The 18695-nt window shown below is 39.3% G+C and overlaps 1 long non-coding RNA gene and 1 pseudogene across 1 annotated transcript; both read left to right on the plus strand.

Annotated features, from left to right (window-relative positions):
- Positions 1–6028: 6028 nt before the first annotated feature.
- LOC133732816 (uncharacterized) lies at positions 6029–7508 on the plus strand. Its single transcript, XR_009857334.1, has 4 exons — positions 6029–6784; positions 6901–6972; positions 7053–7278; positions 7417–7508. It is a non-coding gene; the product is annotated as an uncharacterized LOC133732816 (long non-coding RNA).
- A 5917-nt stretch (positions 7509–13425) lies between these two features.
- Positions 13426–16497, plus strand: LOC133730417 (uncharacterized; annotated as a pseudogene).
- Positions 16498–18695: the final 2198 nt, after the last annotated feature.

The following is an 18695-nucleotide window of genomic DNA, read 5'->3' on the forward strand; positions in this document are numbered from 1 at the left end:
TGTTGATCACGGCTAGGAAGGTGGATGGTCACGGCCTTTCTCCTTGAAGATTGCGAAACCTGAAAAACTAGAGAGAACAAGTGAGAATACGAAATTGTGGAGAAAATTGTTCACCTTGAGACGTCAAATACACAAGGTATATATAGGAGAACGTCTCAAAGCACTCCCAATTCGTTTCTACTTGACTTCTTCAAGTTCTTATTGATCTAGGACTTGTTTGGCACAAAACAGATTTCCGGCAGTCTTGACCTCAGTGCACTAAAACAGCCATAACTTCCTCTAGAAAATATCTATTGACAAGCTATAAAAATATCTGGAAACTAGACATCCGTAGCTTTCCAACCATATAAAGTTCATAATTTTCCGAGCTCTGAGCGATTTTCTATGCTCCGTTGAAGTTGACTGATCTGTACAGGCAGTAATCCGAATCTGTAATGGATTTGACTTTTAAAGCACAACTTAAGTCCAACTCGGTTTCCCTTCACATCACATGCCTCTCACATGTCTTCCACGCCTTATTGAAGAATGAAACGTCAAGAACTCCCTAGAACCTTCAAGAATCTCACGGCAATTCCAATCCATACTCAACTAGAAATCCAAACTCCACATTGCTTTGAAATCCGAATTCCTTGTTGCTTTCTCTTCCATGTGCACGGCATATGATCTTCTTGAGACTTCTAGATACTTCATGAACATTCCAAAGCTCTCCTAGTATGAGTAGAACTCCATATGCAAGTACTCAGATAAGGAATACTAGTATGCAAGTAGGTTTCCTAGTTGAATACTGCTTCCTTTTCCGAGATACTTCTACACTCTTCCGGAACCTTCTTGAGTAATCCTTATCCAACAGGGACTCCTTGTCATACTAGTATTCCTTATCTGAGTAGAATTGGGTTTCCTTGTCCAAGTAGAACTCCTAGTCCAAGTCAGCTTCAGACTCCTACTCCAACTAGGATTCCTTTTCCTAGTCAAACTGGGAAAACTTCCATTTCTTCATTTCTTTCCATTTCTGCGCCACTTGTGCCTTCCTTAGCCATTTTTGGACTTTGAGACTCCATTTTACCTGTAAAACACTAACTAAGTTAAATTGATCAAGATAAAGGAAATAACTTAGCAAAATATAGGGTTTAAACATTATAAACGTCGCATTTTATGCTCCTATCAGGTCGTAGGCACTACTTCATGGAATATTGTCAGTAGCAGGATTTGGGTTTTGCTCGGCGACGACGATGGCATTTTTTCAAGGATCTGCTGAAGGCTTTGGAGCGCGGGGGGCACAAACCCATTGTGGATTTGGGTTTGACCGTGTTGTTGGAGCTTCGTTTGGGGTCTTCTGGATGGTGGAACAGTGATTCCTTGAGGTGGGGACGGCAGAGGTTCGCTCGCGGTGACGATGCCTTCGGTGTGCGTAAGGTCTTGCAGAAGGGTGGAGGCTTGAGCTGGGCCGGGCTGCTCATGTTTGGGCTTTGGGTGATGTTTGTCTTGGGACCTTGTGGGTTGTTTATGTTTCCTATTTTATTTAGGGATCTCTATGTTAGTAGTTTAGTCTATTTTCAATAATTCCCTAGTGTTTAGGGAGCTATGCTCATTTAGTTTCTTAGTGAGCGCTAATGAGTATTTGCCTGCTTGCCTATAAACTATGCATTGTCATAGTTATAGGGCTCGCTTTAGATAAGTTAGCGATAAGTTCGAATATAGTGGATCTATCCTATGTATTACTATGGTTTTACCATGAAGCCTTGTCATATCCATTGTGAGGCAATGAGTGGGTATGTAATGGCTTTCTTGGCATGCGTTTTATCAATGGAACTACCATTCATTAAAAAAAAAAAGAACTTGATGTCTGATAATTTTTATTGCATATATGCATTCATCTCCTATTTTCTAGTCATTGGTAGATAATGGAGAACGTTTTTAAGACGATAGAAGGTTAAGATGAAGATGAAGATGATGCTAGAATTGAAGAGCTTGATTATGATTATATATCACTCATCAAATCAATGATTTATCAGAGATACAATATTATACCTTGAATTATCAATTATGATATGTTTACAAACTTTATATTTCTAGAGAAACTATATTCTATTTTTCTACTTGTAAATATTTTCTTCATAGTGTTGGCAAAGATTTCAAGTGTGACACTTCAACCTACTATATTGAAAAATATTAAGTGCATTTTGTTTGTCATATTGAAATTTGTTCTTCTTTCATTTCAGCTCTTATTACTCAAACTCATTCAGATTTTGTAAGCAGTAATTGTTTTTGGTTAAACTCTAGTAACTCAATTAAACAAACATGAAATATTTTACTAAAACATTTTTCTATGATTGTATTGTAAGAAAAGAAAATTGTGTGGCAAGACTCTAGAGTCTAGACTCAATAGAGAGACACTTTGTTTTTGTTGATCTATTTCACTGACACTCTAAAAATAAATCCCAAATTTGTTGTTTGTTGGTCAGCCAGTGAATCGATCAATTTTCATTGTCAATTGTATGAAATTTTTAATAAGTTAAAATGAGAACCGATTCTATCTAACATTTTCTATGACGACCATTTGAATTTTCTCTTGGCCTTTTTAATTTTTTTTTTTTTGGTTTAGTTGATTTTTAATTAATCTATAACACATGTAAAAGGTAAAATATAAAAACGAGCACAAATATTAAGGTAGGATAAGTTTGACTCAGGCCCAAATATATGGCTATGAAATAATTTGGAAAAAGACAACTGAAAATGATAGACAAAAAGGTAAAAGAAAATCAAATAAAAGAGAAATTAGAAGAGTAATAATGAAATTTAGAATATAGAAAGAATAAATACAAACAGATTTCCTATTCTTCTAATCTGAATTTTAATAGTGCATAATTTCCTTATTTTATATTTTCATCTTGAATATGGTTATCTCATACCCAGAGTTATTTATGGATGTCATCTTTTTCGATTATAATCATATATAATTTAATGAAATTGATTTCTTTTCCAAAAAATAGTATATACATATATGAGAATTTGTTTTCTGAAATGAGTAAACTGTTTTGGTGGACTGGATATCACTGCACATTTAAAATATTAATTGCATTTCTACTTTATGCAAGAACATTTAGGAATAAATTTTATACTATTGAGGTAACAGAAACCCTCAATGCAATGGTCAAAAATTCCAAAACAAGATCTTCGGTCGCTACCGAAAACCCTAAATGAGAGAAATCTCCGGCAAAGTGCGGCGACTGTATCGTTTGTCCTAGCGGCGGTTTAGCTGTTCCAGCGGCAGTGAAAACATGACGTTCCATGTATTGGCATGGAATTGCAGAGGTATAGTGGGTAGCTCTAGACGACGGGCACTGATTGATATTATCAGGCAAGAGAAACCAAAGATCTTGTTTCTCTCTGAAACTTTATGCGACAAGTAACAACTTGAAACCCTAAGGATCAAGGTGGGGTTTGACAATTGCTTGGGGGAGCCAAAGGGAGATGGCTCACAGGGTATAGAATTTCTATGGATGAATGACGTACCTGTCCATATTCGAAACTACTCTACTCGTCATGTGGATGTTTCGATCGGAGATAGGGGCTCAGCGGCAGAGTGGAGGCTGACAGGTATTTATGGATTCGCTCAAGTTGCTGATCGCTCAGAGACATGGAATCTGATGAGACAATTGGCTGCACAGTCTAATCTACCTTGGATTATAGTCGGGGACTTCAATGAAATAGCAGATAACACTGAGAAAACGGGAGGTGTGCCTCGTAGGCTCCCACAGATGCAAGCCTTCAAACAAGCAATGGCAGATTGTGACTTGATTGATATGAGATATTTTGGTAGTCCGTACACATGGTCTGATTACCAAACTAAGGAGATGCTACATCGGAGTTTATGGAATGTGGGACTACGCAATCTGTTCCCTTGTTCCTGTATTACACATCTACCTCCCAGCATTTCAGATCATAGTCCTATCCTTGTTGAGGTCAGTGATGCGCCCATCCCTCACTCTGGGAGAAAGAAAGCTAGGTTCCTATTTGAGCAGTTTTGGGCTACTCACCAAGAATTTGAGGAGGTGATTCAGAGAGGCTAGCAAAAGGTTACTGCTGGTGATTCTATGAGCAGGGTGTGTCAGCGTATAAAACGAACTGGGCAAAAGTTGTACAAATGGCAGAGGCATACTTTCAAGTTTCGATTGGTTGGGCAGTCAGAGCTCGATTGGATGAGTTATTGAAGACACCTTTTGATGCGTCTGACTTTGCAGAAAAGCAAGCACTTCAGGTCAAGTTCCAAGAGTTGCTTACATAGGAAGAAACTGTGTGGATACAAAGGTCTAGGGCTTTATGATTAAAGGGTGGAGACCGTAATACTGCTTATTTTCATCGTCGTGCCTCTAAAAGGAGGCAGCATAACCAAATCTTGGGACTCTTTGATGATACAGGTCGTTGGGTTAATGAGCCCCACGAGATTGAGAGGGTTGTTAATTCTTATTATCAGAATTTGTTTCTTACTGAGGGTTCAAACCCAATGGCTAGAGAGCTGATCCTTAATATCGTGCAGCCTAACGTGTCTATGGTAATGAATCAGGAGTTGATGTCTCCTTACTCTGATGAGGAGGTGCACGTAGCTCTTTTTCAAATGCATCCTTCTAAATCTCCCGGTCTGGACGGTATGTCTCCTTTCTTTTTTCAAAAGTATTGGACTAAGGTTGGACCAGATGTTTGTATGGCAGTCAAGCATTTTCTTTCATCGGGGGTATTACTGAAAGAGGTTAATTACACTCATGTGACATTGATACCTAAGATTAAGGATCCTAAGCATATGTTTGATCTACGGCCCATTGCTTTATGCAACGTGTTGTACAGAATTTGCTCTAAGGTTCTTGCCAAAGGTTGAAGAAAATACTGGGAGATGTCATTTCACCTTTGTAGAGTGCATTTGTACCGGGTCGATTGATTTCAGATAATACACTTGTGGCAACTGATGTAACACCCCATACCCGAAAATACTATCCCTTAACCTATTTGCATTGCATTTAGATATTTCAAATCATCATATTGTTAAATTAGCCTTCATAATAGGAAATTACTTTTTTGGAGTTTCCAATTTTTTTTTCTTAGCATGGAAAAATAGAGCATGACAATACAAGAGCGTAGGCGCAAACGGTTCGTTAAACGGAATTGTAACGAGAAAGTTATGAGTATTTTCTTGTGAGGGGTATTTTGGTCATTTCGCCTCACCCTAGCTTTCCTCTCTCCATGGGCTTTCTATTGATATAAGTTTCAAGACCTATCATCAAGTGTACGCGACGAATCGAAGGAGAGAAGATTGAGTGATTTTCCGGCTATTTTTCAAATTCCGGCCAAACCGTCGACATTTTGGAGAAACCCCAAGGTATAAAGTTGTTCCTTACCTCATGGGCTTTCTTTTGAGTATAGTATTGCATATATATTTGAGGATTTTGGAAATTGAAATTCCGGCCACCATGAGCCACCGCGGCTCCGCCGCCTCCGGCGGCCTTTCATGGCCATTTTTAGTGTTTTTGAGCGTTGTTATGCTTCCTAGGATGTGTTAGTACTAGCTCAAGTAAAATTATTGAATTTTGGATGAGGAATTAGAATTTGGTGTTGGGAATATATTGGGAAAAATTATTTTTGGAGGTGTTGGAGTTGGAGAGAAGTTAGTAGAAGAGACTTAAGATGATTATTTGATGATAGGAAGACTTGGGGGACTTTACGTCGAGAAGAGGATACGATTTCCTAGGATGCATTCACGTTTCTTTACTTAGTTTATCGAGATTGACACTACTAGAATAAATTAATCACACGACAGTCATCACACAACACATGAGTTTTTGCTGTTGTCTGAGTTAATCAGACGACAGATTTTTTAAACCAGTCGTTTCACCCTCTACTCATCCAACACATCGTTATTTGTTAAATTTGAGAGATTTCAGACAACAGTTATAAGGACATCTGTTGTCTGAATAATAGAAAAAATAAACAAACAATTAATTTACATTTATTTTTTTCCACTCAAAACACTCAAAACCAAAATCTTGTTTCCTTCCCTGAGCTAAAAAATTAGGTCATTCGATCTCCCACCCAAACCGCGCGCGCTCTCGGCCTCTTTGGACTCACCAAAATCGTGTTCCCTCCCTTGGCTAAAAAATTAGGTCATATTCTCCCACCCAAAATCGCTCTCAGCCTCTCGGACTCACCAAAATCGTGTTCCCTCCCTTGGTTAAAAAATTAGGTCATATTCTCCCACCCAAAATCGCTCTCAGCCTCTCGGACTCACCAAAATCGTGTTCCCTCCCTTAGCTAAAAAATTCGGTCATTCTCCCACCCAAAATCGCTCTCAGCCTTTCTCCTTGTTCAACTCTCTCTAATGTGAACGATCCCTACTAAAATTGACCATGTCGGAGCAGAGATCCGGGTTAAGAATCCGAGACGCCAGCCCGGACTCGGTTATTTACACACTCGAGTCCAGCCTCTTCTCCTTTCCGCTTCCGCCAGCGTTGACCGCTGCTCCTTCGCCTCCGAAGCCTTTGACCACGACTCCACCGCCTCCGAGATCTCTCCGGTGACCAACCCCCACCCTCTGCATGCTTTAATTTCATGCTCATTGCAAATGTGGAACAATCTGATTTGAAATTTTGGATGCAGAACTCGGCGGCGCACCGTCACCAGGTTGAAGAGAGCTCCAGTGGTCCGGATCGCGATCTAGATCCGAAGACGAAGCCCGCTTTACACATCACTAGCCACCACCACGGTCGTCGATCCAGAAAAGGAGAAAAGGCCAAAGGTACTACAGCTAAGCTTCGGGACGACGTCGCTTTCTTCCTTTCCTTTTTAGTTTTTCCAAACGATGTGACTTTCTGTTTTCCCTGACTTTCACTCTTTGGCTTGGAGCTTGCACAGTTCCAAAGCAAGACATCGACGCCGACTTGGTTCTTGATTCAGCACGAAGCTCTTTCTCTCTCGCCTTAAAAGGTAAGCCCCCCAATTTTGTCCACTACAATCCAATCCAATCCATTCCTAGCCAAAAACCAAATGACCCTTGTGTTTTATAGAATGCCAGGACTGTCGATCTAGATCTGAAGCTCTGTCCAAGAAGCTAGACAGGCCGAGACCCGTTTTCAGCTGGGGTTATGGCAGCGGATGGAATGGCATTCCACTCCTCCGGTGCTCATAATGGAGCCTTTTCGAATAGGGCTGAGCCTTTCATTGCTCGTTCGGTTAGCGTGCATGGTTGCTCTGAGGTGTTGGACCAGCAGTCATCCCTGCCTGAGTCTCAAGGTACTAGTTTGATTTGGTTGCATTAGACAGTGCTTTTCACTAGTTGAATTCAGAATGGTATCATAACTGTAGGTAATTTAGAACTGTTGTATACTCGTGAATGGCTAATCTTTGGTCTATGTCCATGGGTAAATACAGATGAAAAGCTTGATGGGGTTAAGGATGCAGCCACCAATGTATCTCGTGCAGTTTCACGAAGGGACATGGCAACCCAAATGAGCCCTGATGACTTTGAAAAGCTGGGCAATGTGTCTTCTTTCTGCCCTATTTCTTGATATGCAGCAGTTTCGTGGAAAGTGAGCAAAATATCTTGATATGTTAAGACGAAGATAGGCCAAGGTTAAGATTGCTCGCAGGACCAATATTGCCATGTCTTGTTGTTGTAAGTATAATTCTCTCGCAGTTGATTCGGTTTACTCACCTCTTCACTCTAGTAGGCAATTCCTGATTTACTGCTTCTATTTTTGCACAGCTTCTCTTCTTATCTGAACTTGCACACTGTTCTTTATCTCCTCCACTCATCCACACTGTTTCCAAGCAGAATGAAAATCACAGGGAGATGAGAGCCAATTTTTTGTCAGTCAATACTTGGTACTCTTCTGATCTCTATTCAGTTTGTTCTAGTTGAACTGACTTGGTCTTTCATCAGACTTTCTAGAAAGCTTTTAAAGTTGCTGTTTCAATTCAATCTTCACATCATGATTAAGACCGCCCCCTCCCTCAGATCTCCTTTGATCTACTTCAACCATGGGGTCACATCATACTTGGTAACAGATTGCTTTTTCCCTATATTTATACTAAGTGGGTATATATAGTATTTTCCATTTCTTAGATTATTAACTTTGGGGCCTGGGGTCTCTGTAGATTTCTGCAAATGGAAGTTGTGAAATTTTTAATTTATATCTGATCACTTAAATGCTTTTTGTCTCTGTGTTTGACACAACAAACATTCTAGTAGTGTTAGATCGTTGGATCTAGTGGACTTTTTCGATTTCCATGGCGGATTCAAATTCAGTTAAAGCCAGCCTTTGATCTTTCTGCTTATTCCTTCTCTAGCCTCCCACCTCATCTTCTTTTCTGGAGTAATGAAAACTTTATGACCTCATGTTTTTAGGGTATTCCGGAGCAAAAGACCGACAAGGATTGTGGATATTTTATAATGAGATACATGAAGGAAATAGTGGAGGATAAAACCTTGGACATTTTCAGCAAGGTAAGTAAAACTAGTTGAGGTCACTTGGATTATGGTTATTGAAACATGGGTTACTGTGATTTTGCATGTATTCTGGTGGATATGTATATATAGTTTTGGTTGTTGATTGCTCACTGGCAATTAATGTTCTTATATTTAGTCCATGTATCTTGGCCTTGATACAGTATAGATATATATGATATCTCTTCATGTCAATTACCTGTGTATTGATTAGAAGTTCTATAGAATCTTGTTTTATTGGCTGGTTAGAGTTGCTTATATATATATGCATAGATTCATTGTTGTTGCACAATTGAGTTCTTTAGATTCTTTTTAGGAATTATGTCAACTACTAAGTACAAACCATTTTGTTTCAGTGGGAGAGAAGAAGTAAAGCAGCATATTCCCAGGAGGATATCGATGTGGTCAGAACTGAGTGGGCAAAGTTTGTGGTTAAAACATATATGTAAGATTTGTGTTGGTACTTCTTGGAGACCTAGTTCAAAGTTTGTGGTTATGTTTTGGTTGGACAGGATCAGTAGCTAGTACTTTGAATTGATATGTAAGAAATACTTTAACAATTAGGTACTCTATTTCTAGTTTCAGTGTGTTTTGGCAATGTATGACAATGATGTGCTATAGTAAATGACATTTGAACTAATTTGTGTTTCATATTTGCCTATTTCCAAAATCAGTACCTGTAGTGCTTATTCAATTCAAACAACATATATAAGGCTATTAAATATGGTAGTACAGTATCATCAGACAACACATAAATTTACACACATAATACCTATTGTCTTAGGAACATTCACACAACAGTTTTACTAAAGGACATATTGTGTGCAATTCCTTGCAACGACATGACCACACTATCACTGATGTCTGAGGTTCATTTCAGACAACAGATTCTTCCGGCACATTGTTATCTCATACGCATTCAGACAACACTTACATCTCGCAAACTGTTATCTTAAATAAATTTCAGACAACAGGGGAAAAAAGTATCTGTAGTCTGAGGTTGATTTCAGACAACAGATTCTTCCGGCACATTGTTATCTCATACGCATTCAGACAACACATGCATCTCGAAAACTGTTATCTTAAATAAATTTCAGACAACAGGAGAAAAAAGTATCTGTAGTCTGAGGTTCATTTCAGACAACAGATTCTTCCGGCACATTGTTATCTCATACGCATTCAGACAATACTTACATCTCTCAAACTGTTATCTTAAATATATTTCAGACAACAGGGAAAAAAGTATCTGTAGTCTGAGGTTCATTTCACTCAACACCAAAATAACAAGCAGTTGTCTAAGTTAACACGCATTAGATTTTGGGTAAATTCAGACAACAAATTTTGGCTTATATGTGTTGTGTGACTGAGCAACAGACAACTGTTATCGACAGTTGTCTGAACGAGGTCAATCAGACATCAAGCTACTAGACAACAGCAGGTTTTTCATTCAGACAACAGTCGTTCGACAGTTGTCTGATTAACTTTGTGGTATAGTGTGAGCTTAACTTATTTATAAATTATTATTGGCTAGGTAATCCGGTTGAGCAAGCTTCTAAGGATATTCCCGAGATGGGACTCACCTAGTCACCCTTCATTGTGAGTTGGACTTTGTTTTAAAGAAATGCATGCAATTACTTTGATTCTTTAATATTTGATTTCCTTAATTACCTATTTCTTATTCAAGAAGTTTATTATGATTTCTCGTAAATTAATTGTTGTGGTCATTTTGTAATTTTATAATTTATGTTTTGAAGTAAATTGCTTATTTTTGGGAAAGAAAGAAACTTTTCAAATGATCTATTAGATATGAAGTTTTAAATGTTGTTACGTGTACGAAAAGAAAGAACCTTCTATTTTGGCAAAATAAATTGGATTTCAACTTACCTTACGAGTACCCAACCCCAGCAAGATACAGCGATACTTCATCAGTTTTCCGGTTACGTGCATGTATACTCTCATGCTCTGCTTGTGTACCGGAGGACGCACAAGTGTATGACCAGCTCCCCCGCTCTGCCTGATGCGCACAGGTGTACGACCAGTTCTTCCCCCTCCCCTGCTCTGCTCATGTTGAGTTCACTCAACATGGGTGCATGACCAGTTGTCCGCCACGCTCTGCCTATTTTGATTTAGATCATTGTAGGTGTATGACCAGTTTTTGGGTACAAGTTTGGTAACGGTTTTTAGTTTTGAAAGTTATGCAAAATGCCTTTGGACTGAGTCACCTTTGCAAGCAAGTATCGAGTTTATTATACAGTTATACGTTTAGTTTTCTTATGGGACTTTTTTTAAAGCAAGTGCTTATTTTGTTACAAGTTTACTTTATAACTTGGTATGTGAAAGTATTCGTGATTTATAATCTTTGAACTTGTCTTTTTACTTTAAGTGGTTAATTGCATGCCAAAAGTTTACGAAAGAGAAATGGCTTTAAGAAAATAAGATTTATCAAAGTGGTTTTAAATATTAAATTATTTTTTTGTCCTCTCATTGAGCTTGTCTCACATTTTCTATGTTTTCTCGGGGATCTTTGGATTTCCGTTTTGCCCAGGTAGTAGATTTCGCTGAGGTCGGACCGCACCACGTTGAGGCATTCTCCTTATCCACCGTCATCCATCTCGACTTGTAGGATTTATTTCCTTTCGTACTTTTATATTTCTTACTTAATTAGACTATGCAACTTATGCTCTGATGTAACCATAAATTGACTATTGGATTCCTAAGATGTAATTGTTGGGTTAGAACCCCTTGCTTTGGTTGTTTGTGGATGTTTTGTGAAGGACAGGAGGTCCTACTTGAAAGTTATTAGGGATTTATGATATTAGAAGTATATTATTGGATTTACAGGTTCTTGGGTAGTCCATTTTTAGGGGAGGTTATGTCGAATTTTCGATAAAAATCTTTCTCTAATTTGGTCTATACAGATCCACCTTAGATTCTACCGTAGAATCCGGGAGCGGGTCTGACAACTGAACTGGCTCATTATTTGCATACAATCGTTGGGGTGGTGATGGTCATTTTTCTTTCAAATTGGACATCAGTAAGGCATATGACATATTGGAGTGGCCTTTTATTCAAGCTATGTTACTGAAGCTTGGTTTTGATGCTAAGCGGGTGGAGTTAATTATGGCTAGTATTAACACTGTCGATCAGCTATTCTTTTCTTATGAATGAAGAGGTACGTGGCTATGTTAGACCCTCTAGAGGGATCAGACAGGGGGATCCACTATCACCATATCTCTTTATTTTATGTGCAGAGGGTCTATCTTCTCTGATTGAATATTTTGTTCAGTAGCAGTGGATTCAAGGGATAATTGCAGCCCCTACTGCCCCAATAATTCACCACTTGTTGTTTGTTGATGATAGCTTCTTATTTGGGGCAGCAACTGATGAGGAATGTCAGCAGTATCGTAATATTTTGCATACTTATGAAATAGCTTCTGGGCAGTGTGTGAATTTACAGAAGAGTAATGTGGCTTTTAGCAAAAATGTAAGCATGGAGAGGCAACTCTTCTTAGCTAATTTGCTTGGAGTTGAGCGAGTAGACAAGCATGAAAGGTATCTAGGGTTGCCCACTTTTTTGGGAAGATCGAAAACTGCTACTTTCAGTTACTTAAAAGAGAGGCTTACAAAGAAGGTTGTGAGCTGCCGTGCAAAGCTACTCAGTGGTGCAGGTTAAGAGATTCTGATAAAGGCGATTGTTCAAACAATCCCAAATTATGCTATGAATTGTTATATGCTGCCAGTGGGTTTGAGTGATGATTTACAGCAATTGTGTGCAGGCTTCTGGTGGGGAGATTCGGAAGAAAAGCAAAAAATTCATTGTCATTCATGGGATAGATTATGTATCCCTAAAATGGAGGGTGGTATGGGTTTTAAGAATCTTCACTAGTTTAATCTTGCGATGCTTGCAAAGCAAGGTTGGAGAATTTAAAAAAATCCAGAATCACTTATTGCTAGACTGTACAAGGCTGTCTATTACCCTGAAGGTGATTTTAGTACTGCAGAGCTGGGAGATAGGCCTCATTTTCCTTTTTGTAGTATATGTGAAGCTCAAAGTGTTCTACTACGTGGAATTAGATGGCAAATTGGTAATGGGGAGTCTGTTGATATTTGGCGTGATTGTTGGCTTCCTGATTCTTTTTCTCAATGTCTGTCTTCTCCCCCTCCAAGGGATGCTCCAAAGTATGTAGTGGAGTTGATCGATCATTCTACAAGAAAGTGGGATGTTGGAATACTTAATCAGTGGTTTACACCCGCGGATAGGGATTTGATTTTGAGTATCCCTCTTGGTCGTCGGGCTTCAAATGACAAGTTAGTCTGGCACTTTATAAAAAGGGTATTTTTACCACAAATAGTGCATATTTTGTTGCTCGTGATATTGCTTTAGGGCTCATGTTGGTTCCTCCTGCACTGGTTGACCCTTATAGAAAGTTATGGGTAGCCATTTGGCATGCCAAAGTGCCACCGAAAGTTGCTCTCCATGCTTGGAGGTCTTGTATGAGTATCCTGCCTAATAGAACTTGCCTTAGTTCAAAGGGCTATTTGGGTGACACTAGCTGTTTGTTATGTAACGATGGCGTAGAGAATGGTGTTCACTTATTTACTCAGTGCTATTATGCATTAGAAGCTTGGGTTGCAGCTGCGCTGCCACACACTGTCTACGGTGGTAGTATCGGACTTGAAGGATTGGCTATTAATGTTAGCTAATTCTCTCAGTAAGGAGCAGTTTAATAAGGCCTTAATGGTTATGTGGGCTATTTGGAAAAACCGGAATGCACAGTTGTGGGAAGGGAGTAGACAGCAACCAAGTGAAGCTTCTATGGTAGCTATGTGTTGGTTTAATGAGTTTGCTAAAGCAAATACATCTGAACAGCCTCCACGGGTATAGCGAAGGGGATGGGAAGCTCCAGAGAATGGTTGGTTGAAGTGTAATAGTGATGGTTCTTTTCTTGCATGCTGCTGCTACTAGAGGAGGCGTGGGAGCTGTGATTCGTGACCATGATGGTATGTTCAAGGAAGCTACCACGAAGCAACTTGATCAAGTGGTTTCCCCTTTCCATGCTGAACTTATAGCCTTATATGAAGGTGTAAAGCTGGCTCAAACTTTGCAATTTGATAAGGTAGAATTCGAAACTGATTGTCTACTACTTGTGCATGCCTTGAAACAAGAAGCTACAGATTGTTCAAATTTAGGCTTCATGCTTGCGGAAGTGAAAGAGTTATTGAGAGGACATGTGCATTACATGATCAAATTTGTTCCTAGAGATGCTAATATGGTGGCACATAGAATAGCTGGTCATTCTTTGTGTAATAGTGATAGCCAAACATGGTTTATAATTGCTCCTGATCGAGTTTATAAGGGATGCCATTCTAAACGGGTGTACTTGTTAATAAATTTCAATGAAAGTATTTGGTTAAAAAAAAAGTGAACATTTAGGAATAATATATATCCAAGTCCTAGACTGCCTAATTAACCTAGTCCAAGCCTTTTCTGGTATAAATATTGGTTTAGTTAGGGTACAGTAGCCATAAACCCCACTGCCATAGTCTAACTAGCCAGTGTGAAACTAAAATGAATCCATTTTTCACCAATAATTTTCAGGCACGCGAGGCTTAGATTGAAGATCTTGAACCACCACAAGTGTCTGAACGCTTGTGGGGTTGGTACAAGAAGAGCCAATGGAGTTCAATGTAGCTCAGTTACGGCATGATGATCAGTTAGCCGGTATCACAGAGCTAGCTGATCATCAGCCTCCATTGACAAAGCGTGGCCGCGGACGACCAAGAAAGGTTGACGGGTGTGGGGGCGGCAGCAGTGGACGGCATAGGCCACAAGAACGAAGATCACATGCAGGAGCGGTTGCCTGAAGGATTGCCCTCTGATTGGCAGGCGATAAAAAAAAACCCGAAAGAGTGGCAAATCTGCCGGGCAGGTTGATAAGGTAATGATAACAAAGCTATTCTACGTTTTACTAATGTAGTTATCCTCTTCTTGCATATACGTACACTGCATTGGCTTGAGCAATGCTGAATTTAATTTGTTGATTTTGTTAATTAACTTCAATTGTTGGTTTCAGGGTTAGGCGTCTATCAATGAGATTTCTTAACCATATATGCAATTTATTTCCTGAATTTATTTATTAGAACGAAATCTGATCGAATGCATAAAACTATATATCTACTCTAATTAAGAAAAGTACTGAATGTATTCACGTATACATAACCACGTAACCCTAGCGCACAGGAACAGACAACCATTCATGTTGACATGCACATATAGATTGCCATTGACCAATGAAGGATCGATTCCATTTCTGGTTTTTGTTCCATTTCTACCTAAATCTCGTTCTCTTGTTTCAAATTTGATTTTCTTTTATGGCACACAAAATACCAGTATATATGCTTATACAGATACGGGGAATTTTGTAATTGGTGTTCACTGGTTTAGATTCTTGATCGAAAGTTCGAAACTAATAAGACTAGTCGTTTCTCAATTTCTCTGTGCAGTACTACATCAGCCCGGAAGGGAGGACCCTTCGATCACTGCCAGAAGTGGAACAGTTTCTCGAAACACATAAATTGGAAGAGGTATATGTATGCCTGTGTTAATTCATCTCAGGCATATGATTAATTGGAATTACAATATTGTTGGCAATTATAATAAAGTTTGATAGAAAAGATATGCAGTGATTTCTTTTTTTGATTTGCAGAGACAAATTAAAGATGAAGAAGATAGATCAGAGCCGGAGAGCATGAAGGGCATCCCGGCGGAGGAGGATATGACCGGCCTACGCTTCAAGGACGAGGCTTGGTTGCAAACATTCCCTCTGGATCGCAATATGGTATTCGAGTACTTCGCCTTGTCTCCTTTTTATGACTGCACCAGCAACAACCAACAACTCCGCAAAGCTCCGTTCACCCATTCGACCTCTCTTGCCTCTCACAAATGACGGGCATTGAGTACGTGCTGACTCAAGTTAAGGAGCCAAACCTTTTCGTCATAACCAAGCAGAAGAGGGATGCTCCTGAGACGGTTACTCCTGTGGCGACTTACTATGTCTTGGATGGCTCGATCTACCAATAAGGCTGTCAATGGGTCGTGTCGGGTTGGGTTCGTGTTGGGTCAATGTATTTATCGTGTTGCAACATACAAACCCAAACCCAACCCATTTAATAATCGTGTCAACAATTTAAACTCAAACTCAACCTATTTATTAAACGGGTTACCCGTTTCCAACCCGCTTAACCCATTTAATAAATAAGTCGTGTCGTGTTAGACAAAATGACCCATTTAAGGGTTAACAATGCGATCCATTTAACTAAAAAATACAAAAATTGATTAAATTCACTAAAAACTCCACAAGACAAAGAATATAAATAATTATATGTACTTCATAACTAATTAAATCCAATAATTATAAAGCAAAATATTTCAAATTGTCTAATCCTATGATCAAATACTCTTAACGTCCAATATTTCAAGAAGAAATATAGTATAATCGGGTTATATGGGTTCACTTCGTGTTGGTGGGTTGACCCGTGGCCGACCCATTTATTAAATGGGTCATGGCGGGTTGACCCACGGCCGACCCGCTTTTTAATCGTGCGGGTTCAACCCGCTTTATTTCGTGCGGGTTTCGAGTCGTGTTATCTGGTCATGTCGGAATTGACAGCCCTATCTACCAAGCACCGTCGCTTCGCAATGTGTTGGAAGCTAAAATGGGACGTGTAATGCACTAGAATGCTTTCAAGACTACTGCCTCAAATTTGGAGAAGATTGGATACGTTGGCTCTGAAAGTGGACCTGCGGCCAACTTTGAATCAGCGCGATTGGTAGAGAGGGAAAGGATGACAGTAGTGAGCAAGCAAGCCGAGTAGATAATATTCTCAAATCCATGTGGAGTAGTCTACCACCGGCCCCGCCTCCACCACCATTTGCAGAAGGCTACGTTCCTAGTGATGCAGAAGTTGAGAAGGAGATAAAGTTCAAAAGTACTCGGCTCTCTTGAATTTTGCAATGTTGTTAATGACCTCATTATGTCATGTACAGTGCACTTGATTAGAAGAACAATTGTAATTACTATACTTGAGGGCAAATGAATAAAAGAAAAAAAAAATCCTTCTTTGGTTTCTATTTTCAAAGTTTTTGTTTTTTTTGTTTTTGGCCTATCATATGGAAGGAAGCTTTTCGATTGTGGACATGGAAGGAATAGTTTAGGTACAAGCTTTGCACTTGGTATTCCATACAAAACAATTAAGTATCCTTTTGAATCAGTCCCGTGTGTTAAAGTGTGTTTGATCTAGGAAAGTATCTTTCAGGTTTAATATTTTTTATATAAAGATATTTTTCTGTTGATAAAATCGGATTATTGAAATCCTAGGCATTTTAGGATTTGGTGTTTTTAATTAGTTATCCTTAATCAAAAAGATTTTGTTTCCTAATAGGATCATAATTAGGGTAGAATCTTGGTTGATTGACACACATGTGACACGTTGGTTCTGAATATATTCAATAAAAGAGACGTCCATATGGGTAAACCATTGATGCAAGAATTATTTGAGTAGTCTTGCTTATTTGCTTAAGGTTGGAGTTATCATAAGAGTCAAAACACTTGGTCCATGTTTAAATGTTCTTGGTCATTTGTTCATATGCATAAATTCTCTTGAGATCAGTAGAGAAGCTGTGAAGAAAGAAGAGCGATAATTGGTGATCGTTCAAGTGAAGAAGAAGGTCAAGATTCAAGACAAGCATCTCTTTAGTGAGTCTAGAGATTGTAGCCGCGTAGAGAGCTATATGTGTTTGTAAAGAACATATCCTTCGTTATAAGTAAATTGTTCTTTTTGGGTTCTCAAGAGTAAGAGCCCCGCAGTGTTTTTAATCTCATATTTGAGGTTTTCACTGCGTAACTAAAAATCTGGTGTTCTGTGTGAAATTTTTGGTTTATGCCCAATAAGGATTGAAACGTGCCTATCAATCCCCATTTTCCAGAAAACGTTTCATCCAAGTATTTTCAGGAAGAAAAACCAAAAATGAAAATTACACTTAAAATGAGTACAATGGATTTTTCTCCTGGATCTACATCTACTGCATATATGTTTGCTATTTTTTTCTAATTCCCTTAGTAATTGTCATAGCAAAGGAATGGAATTAAGAAGTCAAACCAAAATTGGGAAGAAAAAGAAATAGATAGAACAAAAAAGGGCAATCCCAAAAATGATATCGGTATTTGTAGTGTGTCTGATGCACAATGGTTTCTAAAGAAATTTGTCATCAAATATTACTTATAGAATGCAACCTTTAGGTAATTTGATAACCCACAGTCCATATTTTCAATAGGGTCCTTTCATCCAAAGCATCAAAATCAGCCAAAACTATCCCACTTACCCCAGCAACAGATTTTTATTCCCCCTTATCCAATTTAAACTAAATTGACATTTTTGCCCTCAGCCTAATTGAAAAATTAATTACATCGATGCCATTCCCTTCTCTCTCTCTCTCTCTCTCTCTCTCTCTCTCTCTCTCTCTCTCTCTCTCTCTCTCTCTCTCTCTCTCTCTCTCTCTCTCTCTCTCTCTCTCTCCAGTACGACCCCGACCTATCTCTCTCTCCAGCAAGACTGCCGGCGCGGCGATGCACTCTCTCTGATGAAATACCTCACCGAGAAAGCTGACGTGTCAAGGACCAAACCGCAGATGTTGTGCATCACCGCCGTAGTGCAGGAGGAGTACGCCTTCGAGTTGAGAGAGAATTTGTCGCAGTTTGCTCATGAACTCCGGTCATCGCCGTCGAGATCAGATTCAAAATAGAGTTCCATCTCCCCGACACCTCCGATTCCGATCGACAAGGCCCAGCCCCGAATCTGAACCCAACGCCTCCAATTCCTGTCAGCTCCATGACGGAGGCTCCCATTGCGAACGTTCCTTGATCTCAAAGCAGTTCCCGGAAACCACCGAGTCCATCACCTCGTTTCGGGTGGACGCGCAAACCTTTGCAGATAGACACCGAGATTGGAAATGATCAAAATTTACAGGTGGTGGTGAAAAGATCAGCAACGTCGTTGTTCACATCTCACGGTTGAACTCCTTGAACTCCGATTGGGTGCCCATAGCTTTTCTCTAGATGCCCAAATCAATTTCTCTGTTTCTTTTTTTTCTTTTTTGGTAAAATTGGGGCAGAAGGCCGAGAAGGAAAGAAAAATGGAATAAAAA

The sequence above is a fragment of the Rosa rugosa genome, chromosome 2, assembly GCF_958449725.1.
Source record: "Rosa rugosa chromosome 2, drRosRugo1.1, whole genome shotgun sequence".
In the NCBI taxonomy this organism is placed as follows: domain Eukaryota; kingdom Viridiplantae; phylum Streptophyta; class Magnoliopsida; order Rosales; family Rosaceae; genus Rosa; species Rosa rugosa.